At 39.0% G+C, this 19,032-nt stretch overlaps 1 pseudogene; it reads right to left on the reverse strand.

The window, feature by feature from the left end:
- The window catches only part of LOC140011355 (uncharacterized), a 52,983-nt pseudogene extending 35,895 nt beyond the window's left edge, over positions 1-17,088 (reverse strand).
- Between the last annotated feature and the right edge of the window lie 1,944 nt (positions 17,089-19,032).

A 19,032-nucleotide genomic window follows, 5' to 3' on the forward strand; every position in this document is an offset into this window, starting at 1 on the left:
AACGATGAAGAAAATGCAGCAGCCTTTAGTTTCTTATACAATTCAAACATATCAAAGAAATGATTAAATGCAGTTTCCAACTTGTCCAAGACCAGCAATGAGAAAAAGTGAGGCGAAGGAAAAGTGGAGGCATCTAACAAAAACTCTTGGACACAAAATGCCACAATGTAGCGTGATCTGGCTGCTCAATTATGCAAAAGGCGAAGCCAGAAATTCCCAACCCATTTCCAAACCAAACAAACACCGTGTTATCTGAGCCTTTCACTGCTAAACCCATCATTAACATCGCAAAAACACAAAAAGAAGCAGCAACCAAGGGAGCATTAGGATCCGAACATAATAAGAATCATAAAGCCGAGGGCTTTCTACAGTTTTCTGGTTTTGTTCATCTAACAAGATCATGTAACTCATGGTTTTATTTACATCATCCGACATCAGAAATTCATCAATAAAACAAGAAGCATTCGACCAGGGAATTGTATGAAATTCAGCATGGGACAGGGAAGAAAATAACTCAACAGGACTGGCGACCTAAATCTGATTTGCTCATGTATCGTAGGTACGAATTTTGTGAGAAACACGTTGAATCAGCAGGGGCGTGAGTTATATTTACCTGACCACCTTGTAAGGTTGAAACCTAAGATGACTGTCCGCAAGAAGATGAGCTCCACCAAATATGAAGCCCAGGTTGCAGCTCTCAAGAACGATGAGGACAGCAAGCAGCGGCAGATGCGGACTGTGGTGCTTGGACAGACCTTTTTTGCGTTTTCCTTCGCAGCCTTGCACCGTGGTTCCCTCAAAATCCAACCGCCCTTTGCCTCTTCTTGCTCTTGACTCACGGTGAAGCTCACGGGTAACGATGGCAGAGTGAAAATGGTGAAAGCTTCGCGAGGAGCATCAGCTCCAGTTGCTGCTTTATTGCTGGAAGAACAGCACCCGATGCCCCTCTTCTCACTTTAATTCTCTATCTCACCCTCTCGCTTTCTCTTTTTCTTGCTCAGCCCATCACCTGGTCTCTTTTCGTGGGTTCCTTCCTCCCTTTTTGCTGCTGCCCTCTCTCAGACCAAACCCTCAACTCTCGATCCCTCCCTTTCTTTTTCTCCTTTGCTGTTTTTTGTGTTTTTCCTTTTGCCGTTTAACTCTCTCTCTCTCCCTCCTAAAACTCCCTTGCGGCTGTCCATCCTTTTGCTATTTATATGGGAACTTCCAACCCTAAACCTTCAGCCAGCTCTTCTATATTTACAGCCCAAGGGGCTGCCCGAAGTCCTCCCTTGCAAGCTGCAAAAACGCAGCTTGCAAGTCGCGTTTCTTTTTTTTTTTTTTTTTTTTTTAACTTTCAACTTAATAAATACAGAAATGATAAAATATAAATAATAATAATAACAAATTGCCAAAAACCAAGTAATAATAATAAGAATGAAAACAAATAAAAAAACAAACTAAATAAATAAATAAAAACAACAAAAATGTCCATTTTTCCAAATTTTCTTCATTTTTCCTTTTTTCTCTTCTTTTTTCAAAATAACTTAATAAAAATAACTAAAGTGCAAAAAGGTTGCATTTAAAGAAATAAATATATTTTTGTGAACAAATTTCCTTTTTCCCTTTTTTTTCATTTTCATTTTCATTTTTCTTTCAAGAAAGCATTGAATAAAAACAAAATGACTAAAACATATTTTTTTGAATGCTTTTCTTTTTCTCTTTTTTTTCTTTTTCAACAAATTCTATGATAAAACTTAAAAATAAAAATAAAACTGGAAACTAAAAACTAAAAATGAACACGACAAATAAAAACTAAAAAATGAAATTACACCAAAAATTTGGTGTCTACAGTTTGCCCCTCTTTGTCTGAGTTTTGAAAAAACTTGAGACAAAGAAGTAGACACCAAATACTTACCAGTGTTATTCGGTTGCAAAAATGATCTGAACGGACAGGAATTCTAAAATGGGACTGACCCGAACATGAATTTAAAATTGGGGATAGACCCACGGGATAGACCCGGACAGAAATGTAAAATTGGGATAGACCCACGGGATTAAAAATGGGATAGACCCACGGGATAGACCCGGACAGAAATTTAAAATTGGGATAGACCCACGGGATAGACCCGGACAGAAATGTAAAATTGGGATAGACCCGGACAGAAATTTAAAATTGGGATAGACCCACGGGATAGACCCGGACAGAAATGTAAAATTGGGATAGACCCGGACAGAAATTTAAAATTGGGATAGACCCACGGGATAGACTCGGACAGAAATGTAAAATTGGGATAGACCCACGGGATAGACCCGGACAGAAATATAAAATTGGGATAGACCCACGGGATAGACCCGGACAGAAATGTAAAATTGGGATAGACCCACGGGATAGACCCACGGGATAGACCCGGACAGAAATTTAAAATTGGGATAGACCCACGGGATAGACCCGGACAGAAATGTAAAATTGGGATAGACCCACGGGATAGACCCACGGGATAGACCCGGACAGAAATTTAAAATTGGGATAGACCCACGGGATAGACCCGGACAGAAATGTAAAATTGGGATAGACCCACGGGATAGACCCGGACAGAAATTTAAAATTGGGATAGACCCACGGGATAGACCCGGACAGAAATTTAAATTTGGGATAGACCCGGACTAAAATTTAAAATTGGGATAGACCCGGACTGAAATTTAAAATTGGGATAGACCCACGGGATAGACCCGGACTAAAATTTAAAATTGTATTTGATCTGTCAAGATATAAGAAATTAAATTTTGATTTTCCAAGAAACAAAAATTTGAACTTGATTTTCGATTTTTGACTTTTGAATTTTTCTGATTTTTCGAGAGAATCTTTTTTCCAAAAATAATTTGCCCCAGTGTAGGGCCTTTTTCCCTTCTTTCTTCTCTTTCTTCGGTATCGGCCTTCTACATCGCCAGACGCTCTTTCGTCGATTTCAACTATGAATACCTGCACAGGGCTTACGTGCACTCAAATGAGCGTGACTGATTTGAAAAATGCATTATTTTGATTCTTGGACGAAATCCTCAATTGGACTACAAAAAATATTTGCCCCTGTGTGGGCTTATTTTGCAAAATTTTGCAAATAAAAATTTTGCCCCAGTTTGGGCCCATTTGATTGCAAAAATTGGTTTGGATGATTTCCCATTTACTTGAACAAAGAAAAACCGCACTTTCTAAAATTTAGAAAAGAGTGCACATACAACAATGTGAAGAAACTTTAATCGTCAAGTTTGAACTCATGCAGAAATTTCATGATGAATTCCTCGAAATAACACCAAATTTAAGAAGATTTCTTCCTTACTTTTAGCATTGGTGCTTAGGGTAACGGGTCACCACTTCTGGTTGACTCATCTTTTCAGGACCAATCACATGACTTTATTTTTGAACTGGCTAAGGAAATGGGAGATAAGAATCTGTCTCATTTTGTGCCCCAGTTGCATGTAATCCATTTAATGTCACATCTTAGTGAAAGCAAAGAGTTTGTTACCCTTATTTTCAAGAAAACTTAGTCAACATACAAGCTTTCTAGGCTTGTAACGTATGGACAGAAGTGATAGCTAAACATGTGGAAACGGGTTATGCCCTTATGATCACAAATGATTTGATGAATTTCTTATGAGCATGATCCTCATTTTGGATTGTCATGAAAGAATAAGTCAACGATGGACTTTATTAGCTTGTAATTTGGCTTGAAAACGATAGCTAAAGAAAGAAATAATTTTCAAGGACATTGCACCGAAGATCGCGTTTTTCTCAAAATTACCCTCAATTTGGACTCCAAGATCTTGGACTTTGTTTGACTTTTTGTCATCACTCAACAAGGTCTTTCGGCATCAAATCTCTTTTTTTTTTTTTTTTTTTTTTTTTTTTTTTGCACCTTTCTTTTGCATTCATTTCGCTCGTTTTTCTCCTCTTTTTCCCCCTTTTCAAAAATACCCTCGCGGGGTTTCACATGAAGTGCAGTGTCAACCTCACACCTAATCAATTCAGAAATACAGCTAAAATTTTCGACATCAGAGATTTCCTTGACAAAGCCAGTGCAAAGAACAGAAGTCAGGACTTTCGGCTTTGTAATGGGGTCAGGTGGGGTGCTTAGAAAAGTTAAGACTTGAAAACGGATTTCAGAACTGGTTTGAAGAATCTGAGATCGCATTGTTGCGCCAACCCTATTTTAGGGTAAAATCAGAATTTGCCTCAGTTTTTGCTCAATTGAGGCTTTTTCTCTTTCATTTTCTTTCTTTTTGATTTTTTTGGCCTTCGGCCATTTTTGAAATTTGCCCCAGTTTATTTGTGGACTGAGGTTCTCTTTTCTTCTTTTGTTTTTGATTTTGGGGCTTTTCACTTTTCACCTTTTGAAATTTTCTTTTCAACTCAAACTCGCCCCCAGTGTGGGGTTTGCGATTCTCAGGGGTTGCCAAACGAAATATTTTATTCTGAAGGCTCAAAAGGGATAACTAGGGTTGGAATGCTTGATCGGAAAAGAAGAGGGCCTGACTTTAATTCCGTTCTCTACATTAACTCTGAAAAGAAATTTTCATTAATGGGAAATTTTTGGCATGTATCTGAATTAACTGACTGAGGAAGACCCTTGTTCATTCACAAGTGATCCGCCGGACAAAACTTGTCATTTTCCTCTTTTCTTTTCTTTTCAAAATTGAAACCCAAGTGGAATCACATCTCTTCAATTGCAGTTCCCTCTTTTCTTTTAATATTTGCTTTTCTCTTTTTTGAAAAATTCCCCAATCTCCCTCCCCAATGTGGGGTACGATTCACAAGTGCATTTGAAAGGAACCACCTATTTGGCTCAAATGAGGATGCAAGGGATAAATAGTGTTTGGATTGTAGAAGCGATGGCCAAAGTATCATTCCTACACTTTATGACAACCAGAGTAACGAAATGCTCATTGACAACCCATTCTTCTTTTTGATATTTTGAAAATTCTCCAATGAAGGGTAGTGATCATCAAGGCGTTTATTTGGAACGAAATTATTCTTTTAAAGGCTCAAACGGGAGAGCAAATGATAAAATCTGTATAGGTAGAGAAAAGAATGCTCGAAGTATCACTCCAAATTTTCCAAACGAATAAGGATAATGCACATTTTTGCCTTCACTTAGATGTGATTGAATCGATTAAACACAATGGATATTTCCAAGCAAAGATGGCCCCAATTTGCGATTTATCAATCAATGTGACTGATTTTATTTTGGGGTTCAGTGAAGGAGAAAAGATATCTCATTGGGCCTTCTGAATGACCTCTTTTAATTCTGAACACTCTTATTGTGAATTTTCAGGTCGGAGGTTGGAAAAAAAAATCCCAATTTAGTCTTATTTCTTAAAATTCATCATGAAATCTCCAATGAATAAGAATAAAGAATGAAATGTACATAAATATACACAAAACAATGATTGTCCAAAAAATTTATTGCTGAAAAAGTTTGAAACAAAATTTCTCATTCAATTACGATACAAATGAGAAGAGAGAAACTTGTAAAGAGCTCCACATATACACTTTTTGTCTCCTTTTTCAAATATACAAAATTTTTCTTTGGAAAACAATTACAACATCTCTCAGAGGGTTTTCATCGTAGGATCTGCCCAAGAATCAAATAACACTTGTAATCTTCAAACTTCATTGGATTAAAATTATCATCAGATATAGAAGAATATTTCCGTCTTATTGAAATATTTTTATGAATGCGGGGAGGGGAAAACAAAAGAAAATACCCCGAGTTAGTAGGCAAAACTGCAAAATCGGTATGCATGTCCTATGGGGGGAACCCTTTTTATGCCAAGGGTAGGCCTAGCATGAAAATGCAATCCGCTAGAATAGGCACTATACAATACCTGATGGATCCGATCAACTCATGGAGTGAAAATAATTTTGAAAAATTTGGTCAATTAGGGTGACGAGAGATATTTATCAAAATGAGGTCAACGTCCGAATAGATTGATCACCTTTGATTTGCAAAAGGCACGGGTTTGACCTTGACGAACCTCCCATCGAAAAGATTGGAATTCGTTTTAACAAATTTTCTCAGTGAATTACGGGTCAAAACCCTAATTGATCAAATGATTGGATGCAATGGACGATTTTTCAAAATTGACTAGATCTCCCAATTTGAAATTTGACAATGAAATCCTAATAGGGCAAATGGGTTGAATGACACTGACAATTTATTTAAAATCGACCGAATTACCCTAAAAGGGAAACAGGTCAAATGAATTGAATGAAATTTATCCGAAATTAATCAGATCACCCTAAAAGGGGCAAATTGATCAAATAGATTGAACGAAACATGATTTATTCAAAATCGGCTCGGCTGCCCTAAAAATGGGTAAATTGGTCAAATGAATGAAATTGAATGAATTGGCAAAATGGATTGGTTGAATTGTCCGGCCATTGGTCATTTCAAAATTATTGAGGTGCATTAGTCTATGACCTTCTAAAAATCAAATTTTGGCCTCAATTTATTTTCGTCTCAATAGGAGGAATCATTTGTGAATTTCTTCAAATTAATGTCCTTCACGCAAGGGATTTTTACCAATTTTTGATAAAATGGCCAAAAAGCGATTATTAGATGCTCATATTCCAAAGATCACTCTATGAAAATGATCAGATCCTACCTTACCTTGTGCACTACCCCTTTGGATGGTACAAAAATGTAAACGTGCAAGTCTCATTTGGATTATATATCCGAGACATGGGGTGGTTTATTCCTAAACACAGGATCCCCTAAATGGCATTCCCTTTCTAGGGTTTATGCATGATGCCAGTTTATTAAAGCTATGTAAATATGTGACAAACATGAAATGTGAGATAAAGGACATAAATAATGCAACGGGGGGAAAAGGTCTAAACATGAAATGTATTCACTGAAAAGTAAATGCAAAGACTGAAATTTAAACATGTGAGCTATCTAGTGGGTGAGTCATTAAAAGAGTGCCCAAAAAGGCCTCTTATCGCTAAGGCATATGAATGCAAGCCAAGAAACAAAGAAATGGTTAGTGCAATTGATAGTACACATAACACATTGGGAGCAATTAAGAAAAGAAATACAATAAAGCGAGTAAAAGGGGTAGAACCCCTTCCCTCGTGCCTAATGTGCCTATAAAGGGTGAGGCCGACTCTACCCTAGGTTATTCTAATATGGATGCATGAGGCTGGGGTTCACTAATGCCTAGACTCGATAAAGCTTCGGCTCCCAAGCCTTCAGACCTAAAGGCGAAGGGTCATCACTCCCAGGGCCTTTGATCGGTGGCTCGAGTGATCCCTTAGGTAGCGCTATGGGCGCAGAGCACACCATCCGCCTACCCAAGGCAATCGATCCTAATCCTACAAGGCGGTGTGGGATGGCGCCCACGAAAATACAAATAAAATGGGATAAAGCAAGTAAATATGCACGTATGAAGTGTTCCCCTAATTTGAGGGAAGGGGTTGAGAACCATGCGAGGCTCTAAAGGTGACACACCCCCTCCCAAATGCAATGCAAGCGCGAGATAAACAAGTAAACATTCATCCAATCAACCAATCACACGTACGTGAGTGAGGGAATAGTCGGATACGCGCGCAAGGCAAAAGGCCCTAAAAATGGAAAATGCAACCCTAATATCCAAATGCAATGCATAAAAAGGGTAGAAAAAGGAAACGAATGGCTAAGTCAAATGCTCGGACCCACTTAGGAAGTCCCCAGTGGAGTCGCCAACTGTCGCGCCCCACTTTTTGATCGTGTGAATGTGTGATGTGTGTGCGAAGTGTGGTGTGAACGTGTGCAAAATGAAAAGTAAAAAGGCCATGGGACTTTGGAAAGCGACGATTTGGCCAAATGAAATTTTAAAAAGGGTTTTTTAAATATGAAAACGGAGTCGCCACTTGGTATAGATTTGGGGTGTACCAAGTCACCCAAAAAGTGTTTTTTAAAGACAAAGTAGTAAAACCCTTTTTAAAACGACTCCTAGTCCACGTAAGCCAAAGAAAAAGGTTCGGGGGTCACGTTTGACAAAGGGGAAGGCAAGGATAGAATCCAAGGCACCCCTTTGACCTAGCCAAGGCTAGTTGCGCGACTTAACCTTACCTTTCCTAATTTTCTACCCAATATATGTTCGCGCGTTGGATATGACTATATGAATGCAATACGGAAAGAAAAATGCAATCCTAAATTCTACGATGTCTCTCGTGAGGCTTTTGGTCCCAAACCACATGAATTGTGGCGGCCAACAAAGGAAAACCCCATAGAGGTCGATTAATGCAAATGAGACTCAAATGTGCAAGTGTGGAAGTGTATGAAAGAAATTAAAAATCCAAGTGTTTGTGTGCAAGTGTATGAAAAGGTGCACGTGTGCAATTGTATGAAAATTCCAAGTGTTCGTGTGCAAGTGTATGAAATATAGTGATAAGTGCATATAGGTGTAATTAAATGCAATTTTGTGAAGTAGAAATCAAAATGAACAATAAGGAAAGGAAAATGTGAATTGAAAAGAATGAGTGAGTGATAAATGAGAATGAATGAACCTAAGGGAATGCATCAGGTCGGGTATGGGAATGATTCCTAACTTGTCGACTTCGATTTTCCCTTTGATTAGAAGGCAAAACTAGCGTGCTAAGGCTATCGAGTAGCCACACTCGCTCGTTTCCCTTATCAGAAGGGGACACTCAAGCAAAATGAACCCTATAGCTAGTATGGGATGCAAAACCTAAAGTGAGGGGAAAGGGGAATCGAGGAGCATGCCAGATGATAAAACTAAGAAAAATGCATGATATGTGGTGAACAAGCAAATGATATGCTAATGAGGGGAAATCCCTAAGGGTCTAGCGTTGGACTAGCCCATTCTATGAATTCCGACTAGCGTTGGACTAGCGGAAACGTACATTCATCCATTCCATTCATTCATGGCTATGAAAGCAAGTAGACATGCCAAAATACTCGTAAACACATAGCACATAGCATTCAGCATGCTCGACTAGATGCAAGAGCCTAATAAAGCAATTAAACATGTAGCAACAAACACAAGCAACCAAGGGGAAGGGGAAGTGGACCAAATGCTCTCCGAGCACTATCTATTACAAGCCAAGAGGTGTACGCATACCCCATAAAAGCATAAAGGGGAAGGGGAAATGGACAAGATGCTCTCCGAGCCCTATCTATTACAAGCCAAGAGGTGTACACATACCCCATAAAACTTAAATAAAAGTAAAAAGCAAGTAAATGCACGCAAGGAGGTAGGAAAGCAAGGTAGGCATGCATATTCACATAACACGTAGGAGCACGTAAGATCAAATGTAGTGCAAATGAGGGATAGAGTGTACCTCCCTCGATTTGACGCCCCAATGAGGTGAAATTATTCAATTACCCTCCAAAATAATAAAAAGGTCAAGGCACCACTTTATTTAAGAAAAATTAAAGGAAATGGGCAAAACAAAGCTCACTTAGCCATAAAGTCCCTAAAGTTATGATTTAAATTCAATTGAAACAAAGCATATTAATTAATCGAAACAAACAAGCAATGAAGTTGTAAAATTAAAGCCATCAAGGACCAAATTGCAAATATTAACAAAGCACTCAAGCTTAATGAAACACTTTCAAGAACTTCAAAGGGCAAAGACAAAAGCAAGTAATAGCTCAGATTGCAAACACTTTAGAACTTGGATGCAAACGATTGAAAGGCAAACGGGTCTTTGTAGCATTGCTGCAAAATCTCATGGGCTAAATTGATTAATCCTTCCAATTTCTGGGTCATAGTGGGTCAAGGAGGAACTTAAGGGAGTTAAGGGGCAATTTTGAAGAATTAATACATGCATGCATACGAGGAAACAAAATTCTGCAATGAACACTTTCTGCAATTCTCTTTTCCAGCCGTGGCTTTCCCATTTTTTCAGCTCACGCATCTTAGATGTTTAAACACTCAAACCCAACACCCAACCTTCCATTTTCTCCCTTCAAAAAACAATTAAGCATGCAGCTGAAGTAAAAACTCAGATAGCAGCCACGGAAAGATCAGCAAGAGAGGGAAAAAATGCAGCAAAAGTTCTCGGCAGCTGCTAGGGGATTTCTACAACAAACTAGACACTAGTTTTCGATTTCCAAGCACAGATTTTAGCCCCAAAACACAACTTCGAACAAAACAAATTCACCCAAGCATCACGACTTTGATCCAAACAAAAACCCATTGGAGCTTGGTGTCTGAGCATACAATAGGAAGTTCGGCCCTGCGGATTGCTTGGAGAAAGAAACGATGAAGAAAATGCAGCAGCCTTTAGTTTCTTATACAATTCAAACATATCAAAGAAATGATTAAATGCAGTTTCCAACTTGTCCAAGACCAGCAATGAGAAAAAGTGAGGCGAAGGAAAAGTGGAGGCATCTAACAAAAACTCTTGGACACAAAATGCCACAATGTAGCGTGATCTGGCTGCTCAATTATGCAAAAGGCGAAGCCAGAAATTCCCAACCCATTTCCAAACCAAACAAACACCGTGTTATCTGAGCCTTTCACTGCTAAACCCATCATTAACATCGCAAAAACACAAAAAGAAGCAGCAACCAAGGGAGCATTAGGATCCGAACATAATGAGAATCATAAAGCCGAGGGCTTTCTACAGTTTTCTGGTTTTGTTCATCTAACAAGATCATGTAACTCATGGTTTTATTTACATCATCCGACATCAGAAATTCATCAATAAAACAAGAAGCATTCGACCAGGGAATTGTATGAAATTCAGCATGGGACAGGGAAGAAAATAACTCAACAGGACTGGCGACCTAAATCTGATTTGCTCATGTATCGTAGGTACGAATTTTGTGAGAAACACGTTGAATCAGCAGGGGCGTGAGTTATATTTACCTGACCACCTTGTAAGGTTGAAACCTAAGATGACTGTCCGCAAGAAGATGAGCTCCACCAAATATGAAGCCCAGGTTGCAGCTCTCAAGAACGATGAGGACAGCAAGCAGCGGCAGATGCGGACTGTGGTGCTTGGACAGACCTTTTTTGCGTTTTCCTTCGCAGCCTTGCACCGTGGTTCCCTCAAAATCCAACCGCCCTTTGCCTCTTCTTGCTCTTGACTCACGGTGAAGCTCACGGGTAACGATGGCAGAGTGAAAATGGTGAAAGCTTCGCGAGGAGCATCAGCTCCAGTTGCTGCTTTATTGCTGGAAGAACAGCACCCGATGCCCCTCTTCTCACTTTAATTCTCTATCTCACCCTCTCGCTTTCTCTTTTTCTTGCTCAGCCCATCACCTGGTCTCTTTTCGTGGGTTCCTTCCTCCCTTTTTGCTGCTGCCCTCTCTCAGACCAAACCCTCAACTCTCGATCCCTCCCTTTCTTTTTCTCCTTTGCTGTTTTTTGTGTTTTTCCTTTTGCCGTTTAACTCTCTCTCTGTCCCTCCTAAAACTCCCTTGCGGCTATCCATCCTTTTGCTATTTATATGGGAACTTCCAACCCTAAACCTTCAGCCAGCTCTTCTATATTTACAGCCCAAGGGGCTGCCCGAAGTCCTCCCTTGCAAGCTGCAAAAACGCAGCTTGCAAGTCGCGTTTCTTTTTTTTTTTTTTTTTTTTAACTTTCAACTTAATAAATACAGAAATGATAAAATATAAATAATAATAATAACAAATTGCCAAAAACCAAGTAATAATAATAAGAATGAAAACAAATAAAAAAACAAACTAAATAAATAAATAAAAACAACAAAAATGTCCATTTTTCCAAATTTTCTTCATTTTTCCTTTTTTCTCTTCTTTTTTCAAAATAACTTAATAAAAATAACTAAAGTGCAAAAAGGTTGCATTTAAAGAAATAAATATATTTTTGTGAACAAATTTCCTTTTTCCCTTTTTTTTCATTTTCATTTTCATTTTTCTTTCAAGAAAGCATTGAATAAAAACAAAATGACTAAAACATATTTTTTTGAATGCTTTTCTTTTTCTCTTTTTTTTCTTTTTCAACAAATTCTATGATAAAACTTAAAAATAAAAATAAAACTGGAAACTAAAAACTAAAAATGAACACGACAAATAAAAACTAAAAAATGAAATTACACCAAAAATTTGGTGTCTACAAGATACTTTAGATCAAATTTTCTTTTCGTTTAAACAGGGTGTTAGGTACTCAAATCCAGCATGTAAACACTTAGCTAGTTATTAAAAATTTCCACTTCAAAACTAGATTCACTCGGCAACTAAAATCATCCAGAAAATCCAGAAATTATATCCACTAGTCTCGGATGACCATTCATGAAACAATTTTTCTGTTTTCATTTTATTTTCTTGGTTAGCCGAGCTACAAGACCTCATGCAAACTTCAATTAACATGTTGTTAACTAGATAATCGCATATATCAACTCATATCATCACCATAAGACAGATTGAGAATTAAATATCAAATTCAAGATCTCGGAAATTTTCACCAAACTCCAGCTTACTGAAGTTCCATTTCACCGAAACAGAAATTCTTATGCTCCTCAACTCATCATCCGAATGCACAAAATTAACATGCAAGGCCATAGCCAGGTTAATCACCCAATGATTAGTCGGTTAACCTCCATTACATGCTTAGATTATCAAATCTAAACAGGTTACAACTGCATTTTAGATTTTCGGTTCACCAGAATTCCAATTCACAAAACCAGAATTTTTTCCAAGTTCCTAGTTTCATCGTCCAATCGTGCAACTCAACATGCATGCCCTTAAACATTTTATCTTCACTTGGATAGTTAGGATTATAACCACAGCTTGTCAAAATTAGGCAAATTAGGCAAATCATTTCTTAACCAGTCTCAGCAGAAATTTTCCATCGAAACAGAATTTCCTAAGTTCCTTAATTCATCAATCAACTTCATAGAATTAACGTGCAGGGTCCTAAACATCTTAATCATTAAGTTTCACTGAGCTAATTACACTTGAGTGCTCAGATTGTCACAGGAAAATAGAATTACAGTTGCATTTCCAAACCATTTTCTCGGCAGAATCATTTTCATCAAAACAGAATTTTGTGCAACTTCTACTCGGATGAACTTGCATGTGATGGATTCTGATTCATATTTATTTTCCAGCGTAATCCAGGCTAATTAATTTCATGCATGACTTAGTCATCTTGTTTCCAGGGAATTAATACACAAATACAAACTCTGATCATCCCACAAACAACGAATTAAAGCTACAACATCCGAGCTCAAGCTCACGGCAGTACCATTTTTTCTTCCACACCAATTCTGGTAACTTAACATCAAATTATCACATAGCTAGTTACACCATCCGAGCTTAAAGACCTCACATACAAGTCCAAAGCTTGCTTATACTACCTCTGGTTAACCATCAATCAGTCCAGAAATTTACCTCACTGGAAGCTCACTCACACGACAAGGTGCTGAAGTCTGTCTCTCTCTCTCGGCTCTTGTCCTCATGCACAGGTATGTTGGTTCTGGTTGGGTGTAGCGGTTGTAGCTGGTGGTGAAGGTGAGCATTGGCCGAATGGAGAGGTGAATGATCATGGTGTCCGAGGGAGTGTTTGGCTTTGCGTGGAATGGTTGTGGTCGTGGGGTGATTTTGTGAAATTGTGAAGGGTAGTTTAGTCTTTTCACTTCTCCTCCTATTATCCACTTAAATCCTTAGTTCTAACTTAGCTTCAAAAATTATCCCCAAATGTGATTTGAACGCCTAATTATACGCTAATCTTGCAAGGCTTTGATTATCAAAATTTTTACGTCTTAAGTGTTTTTAGAATACTTGTATTGTTTTTATCTAGAATTTATCGGTTGCATAATAATATTAAAGTTTCTATCTACACTTAACCTTATTCGAAATTAAAATTAGCTATTGAAAATTAAGGAATTATTTTTAAGGAGTAAACCTAATATAACTCAAGAATTATTAACTTAGAGAAGCAAAGCTATGTGCTTTAATAGTTAGCACCGTTATATTATTTTGCACATGAAAATTATTTTTATTTACTTATTTAAAACAAATGAAATAAGGTTATAGATTAAAATAAGAACTACGAATGAAATATACACTAGTATATAAAAGCGAGTGAAAGTAATACTAGAAAAGATTAAAGAATACGAATGCTAGATAAAGGTGAAATTGAAGTATGCATTGGTATTTATCTGCAAAATTCAAGATTCTCACACTCGTCGAGTTCAACATCTTCTGGTGGCAAAATGTAAGTCAGATCCGGCTGGTATTTCTTAAGTAAAGAAACATGGAAAACGTCATGGATCCGAGACAAACAAGCTGGTAACTCAAGTCGATAAGCCACTTTTCCTACTCGTTGGAGTATATTGAAAGGTCCTATGTTTCGTGGTTGCAACTTTTTCCCTTTTCCTGCTCTAATCTTTCCTTTCAACGGGGTAATCCGAAGAAACACCTTATCTCCTATCTCGAACTCCAAATCCTTCCTCCGATGATCGGCATAACTCTTCTATTTGCTTTGGGCTGTTTGAAGTCTCTGGCGGATCACCTTTACCCTTTCGTAAGCTTCCTCAACCCATGGTATTGTAGCCGGATCTATAATTTTTCTCTCTCCTACTTCATCCTAATGGATTGGGGATCGACACCGTCGTCCAGATAAGGCTTCATATGGGGCCATTTGAATAGAGGAATGATAACTATTATTATATGCAAATTCAACCAAGGTTAAGTATCGGCTCCAACTTCCTTCAAAGTCCACAATACAGGCTCTCAGCATATCCTCAAGAGTTTGAATGGTTCTCTCAGATTGTCCATCAGTTTGCGAGTGATATTCTGTACTATTATTCAACTTAATTTCTAGAGTCTCTTGCAATTTCTGCCAGAATCGGAATACAAACCTAGAGTCTCTATCGGATACAATGCTTACTGGTACCCTATGTAATCTCACCACTTCATCCATATAAAGTTTGGCAAGTTTCTCCAAAGAATATTTCATGTTTACTGGCAGGAAATGTGCGGTCTTAGTTAATCGGTCCACTATTACCCAAATCGCATCATGCCCCTTTTGTGTTCGTGGCAACCCTGATACAAAATCCATCATTATGTGCTCCCATTTCCATTCAGGGATTTCTAAAGGCTGTAACAGACCTGATGGTTTTTGATACTCAGCTTTCACCTGTTGGCACGTAAGACACTTTTGTATAAATTGGGCAATTTTCGCCTTCATATTCTCCCACCAATAGAGACTTTTGAGATCTTGGTACATCTTATTACTCCCTGGGTGCACCGTATATCTAGAACGGTGAGATTCCTCCAAAACCTCCCTCTTTAACTCCTCATCCCTAGGTACAACGACACGATTTCGGAACTTTAAAATTCCATCAGGACCTAGGTTGAAGTTAGGCAACTCTCATTTCTTCATTTTTTCCACCCACTTTTGCACCATTTGGTCCTTCACTTGGCCCTCTTTAATCCGATCCAACAGTGTCGATTTCACCTCAATATTTTCAAAAATCACCTTTTTCGGTTCCAGACGAGGTTTCCACTCACATACATCTTCTAACAAGCTCCACTCTCCCACCATGGAACTTGCTAGTTGAGCCTTTCTACTTAAAACATCTGCTACAACGTTGGCCTTTCCGGAATGATAGTTAATCGTTCAATCATAATCTTCTAAGAACTTCACCCACCGACGTTGTTTTAGATTTAGCTTCTTCTGAGAAAACAGATACTTAAGACTCTTGTAATCCGTATATACCTCGAAAGTCACACCATATAAATAATGTCACCATTTTTTCAAGGCAAACACAACAGCTGCAAGCTCCAAGTCATGGGTTGGATAGTTTTGCTCATGAGGTTTTAACTTCCGAGATGCATAGGCAATCACATTCTTATTTTGCATCAACACGCACCCTAACCCCTCTTTTGAAGCATCGGTAAAAACCGTGTAGCTATCATTCCCATTGGGCAAAGCTAAAACTGGAGCCATAGTCAATTGCTTCTTAAGCTCTTGGAAACTATTCTCACACTTAACATCCCAGATGTACTTTCCTTGTTTCTTTGTCAAGTTAGTCAAGGGTCCCGCAATTCTCGAGAAGTTCTTTATAAATCGGCAGTAGTACCCTGCTAATCCTAGAAAACTCCTCACCTCTGTGGGATTCTCTGGCCGCTTCCATTTGGCTACAGCTTCCACTTTTGCCGGGTCTACAGCAAGCCCATCTTTTGAGATTATATGACCTAGGAACGCCACTTTTTCCAACCAAAATTCACACTTGCTGAACTTAGCGAACAGTTGGTGCTCTCTTAAGGTTTGCAGCACTATTCGTAAGTGTTGTTCATACTCCTCCCTTGACTTCGAATATACCAGGATATTATCAATAAACACCACTACAAACCTAACCAAGTAAGGTTTAAACACTCGATGCATTAAATCCATAAACGCTGCTGGGGCATTGGTTAAATCAAAAGTCATTACTGCAAACTCAAAATGCCCATATCGAGTGTTAAACGCCGTTTTTGGTACATTCTCCTTTCTGATTCTCAATTGATAATACCCTTGTCGATAATCCAGTTTAGAAAACACCACAGCCCCTTGTAACTGATCAAACAATTCATCAATGTGGGGCAAAGGATATTTATTTTTAACAGTTACTGCATTCAGCCCTCGATAGTCAATGCATAACCTTAAACTCCCGTCTTTCTTTTTAACAAATAGCACTGGAGCTCCCCACGGCGACTCGCTCTCATGTATGAATCCCCGTTCTAGCAAATCCTGCAATTGCACCTTTAATTCCTTAAAATCAACAGGTGCCATTCGATAAGGGGTTTTCGAAATGGGAGTAGTTCCGGGTACTAGATCAATCTTAAATTCAATCTCCCTTTCAGGTGGCAATGACCCCAACTCCTCCGGAAATACGTTCAGATATTCCCTGATTACCGGCATGTCCTCCAACTTAATCTTTTCTCCCGGAGTGTTAATTAGAAAAGCTAAATAACCGTGTGCCCCACGACTAAGCAATTTCCTAGCCCTTATTCCCGAAATAAGCGCAGATGAGACTAACATACCCCTCACGTCTAACTTCAAAGTTGTCTCACCTGGTATGCAAAACTCTACCACATTCATCCTACAATTTACCTGAGCATGGTAATGAGCTAGCCAATCCATACCTAGAATGACATCGTACCCCTTAATGGCTAGACTAATGAGGTCGAATAGAATTAAGTGGCTATGCTATGAAAGAGGGATTAAGTGGAATAGAATTGGCGCACATCTGTCTCCCACAGCGTGCAACCAGCGAGCGTGCGCAGCATTCGCGTGCCCAACAGCAACCAAGCGCGCGACCAGCAGGCCCAGCAATGTGCCTGCTTCCTCCTCTGTCCGCGCACCAGCAACACAGGTGCCAGCGAGCCTGTCCGCCTCGCACCTAGCCCGCGTCTATCCAGCCTTCTGCACGTGCAACCCATGAGCCCCTACACGCGTGCCTTTTTGTCGCTGCCACTGCCACTCTGCCGTCGTCCTTTCTGTCGACTATCATCTCAAGTCCTTTCTTTCTTTAATTTTCTATTACCTTTAGCTAAGGATAGATTTTTAATTTGTAGCTGAGGACAGGTTTTTAATTGTTAGCTGAGGCCAGATTTTTTTTAATTTTTAGTTGATGACAGATGATTGTGGTTGATTGGGGTGCTGTGTTTTTGTTTTCGGCTACTTTTGACTATCTGCTCAATTTTGTGTTAAAACCGTGGTATTTGAAAATTTTTTTGTTGTGTTTACCTCTTTAATTAGTTTTTGGTGTATTTATTATCTATTTCTTTATTTGTCGGTGGTTGGAGCTATGATTGGGGACCCTTTGTTTAATTGACTGCTAGTTGACTTATTTTGAGTATTTGTGTCTTGTCCTTGCCTTGTTTACTGGTGTCGAACAGCTAAACCAAAAGATAAAAGCAGGAATAGACCATCCACCTCTACCCCACAACCAACTGTCCGTTTGAGTGTGCCTTCCCAAGCGACAGCTTTGGGAGGTCCCTGGACCCATCTTGGGTGGAATAGGGAGGTTCACATCTCCTCTCCAGTCCACTTCAGCGGCCATTTGACCTTTACCAGGGCTACCGATAAGGAACGGTATGCCGCTGCTTGCACAAGAAAAATTATTCCTTGCAAGTTCATCCTTGGCCCTACACTTGATCATCTAAATATTAGGGATGAGGTCACTAGGAAGTTAGCCGTCATAGGCTGGACCCGTTATGCTTCTATTATTTTACCTGCCTTCACTGAGTTAACATGGGAGTTCTATGCCGCTTTTGAGTTTAATGTCCCTGATAAATTCTCCGTTACTACTCCTGGGATGGTGCGTTTTAGATTGATGGGTAGGGAGTTCACACAATCTATCACTGAATTTAATTTAACTCTTGATTTTATTGACATTCCCTACTCCCAACTTGATGAATATATAACAAGTGCTTGCGAATTCGTGGAGCCATTTTTCTCCCATAACACTGGCTATTGGAGAGACTTGTCGGTTGACCGACAATCTTATGATGCTAGCCAGTCTAAAGCCTCTTTTCTTAAGAGCCCCGTTTTTCGCTATTTACACCGTTTTATGGCTCATAACTTCTCTGGTTAGAAAGACAATTCGGGTATTTTGACCACCTCGAGTTCTTTTTTATTTGGAGTATGGTTGCTGGGGTTAAGGTCAAATTGGGTTGTTGGTTTGCTTCCTGTGACGACCCCACTTCCCCCTAAGGCGAACCAGAGGGTTGGCGGGCCGTCTACCCAACTCGCCCCAGGACTCACGCACGCTCACTAACCCGAATCCTTCCGAAGAATAACCTAAACTATTACAATATCGCTTCCCTCAAAAAAAAGGTCAATCACTAAACCACATTAACTTCAGAGATAGCAGTGATTTAAAACAGCCAGTCAACGGCTCCTAAACATCCCATGCGTTACAACCAGGGAATAGAGTCGTACAATTCGGATATACAAATAAAATTCATACAACCCAGATATCGAAATTAGGTTTTACACTTTTCCAGCTTCAAGTGGCAATCTAAAACAAAAGTACATAATTCAAGTTGAAGCATAATACAACCCACACAATAGCCGTAATAT

The sequence above is a fragment of the Coffea arabica genome, chromosome 7e (assembly GCF_036785885.1).
Source record: "Coffea arabica cultivar ET-39 chromosome 7e, Coffea Arabica ET-39 HiFi, whole genome shotgun sequence".
Lineage (NCBI taxonomy): Eukaryota > Viridiplantae > Streptophyta > Magnoliopsida > Gentianales > Rubiaceae > Coffea > Coffea arabica.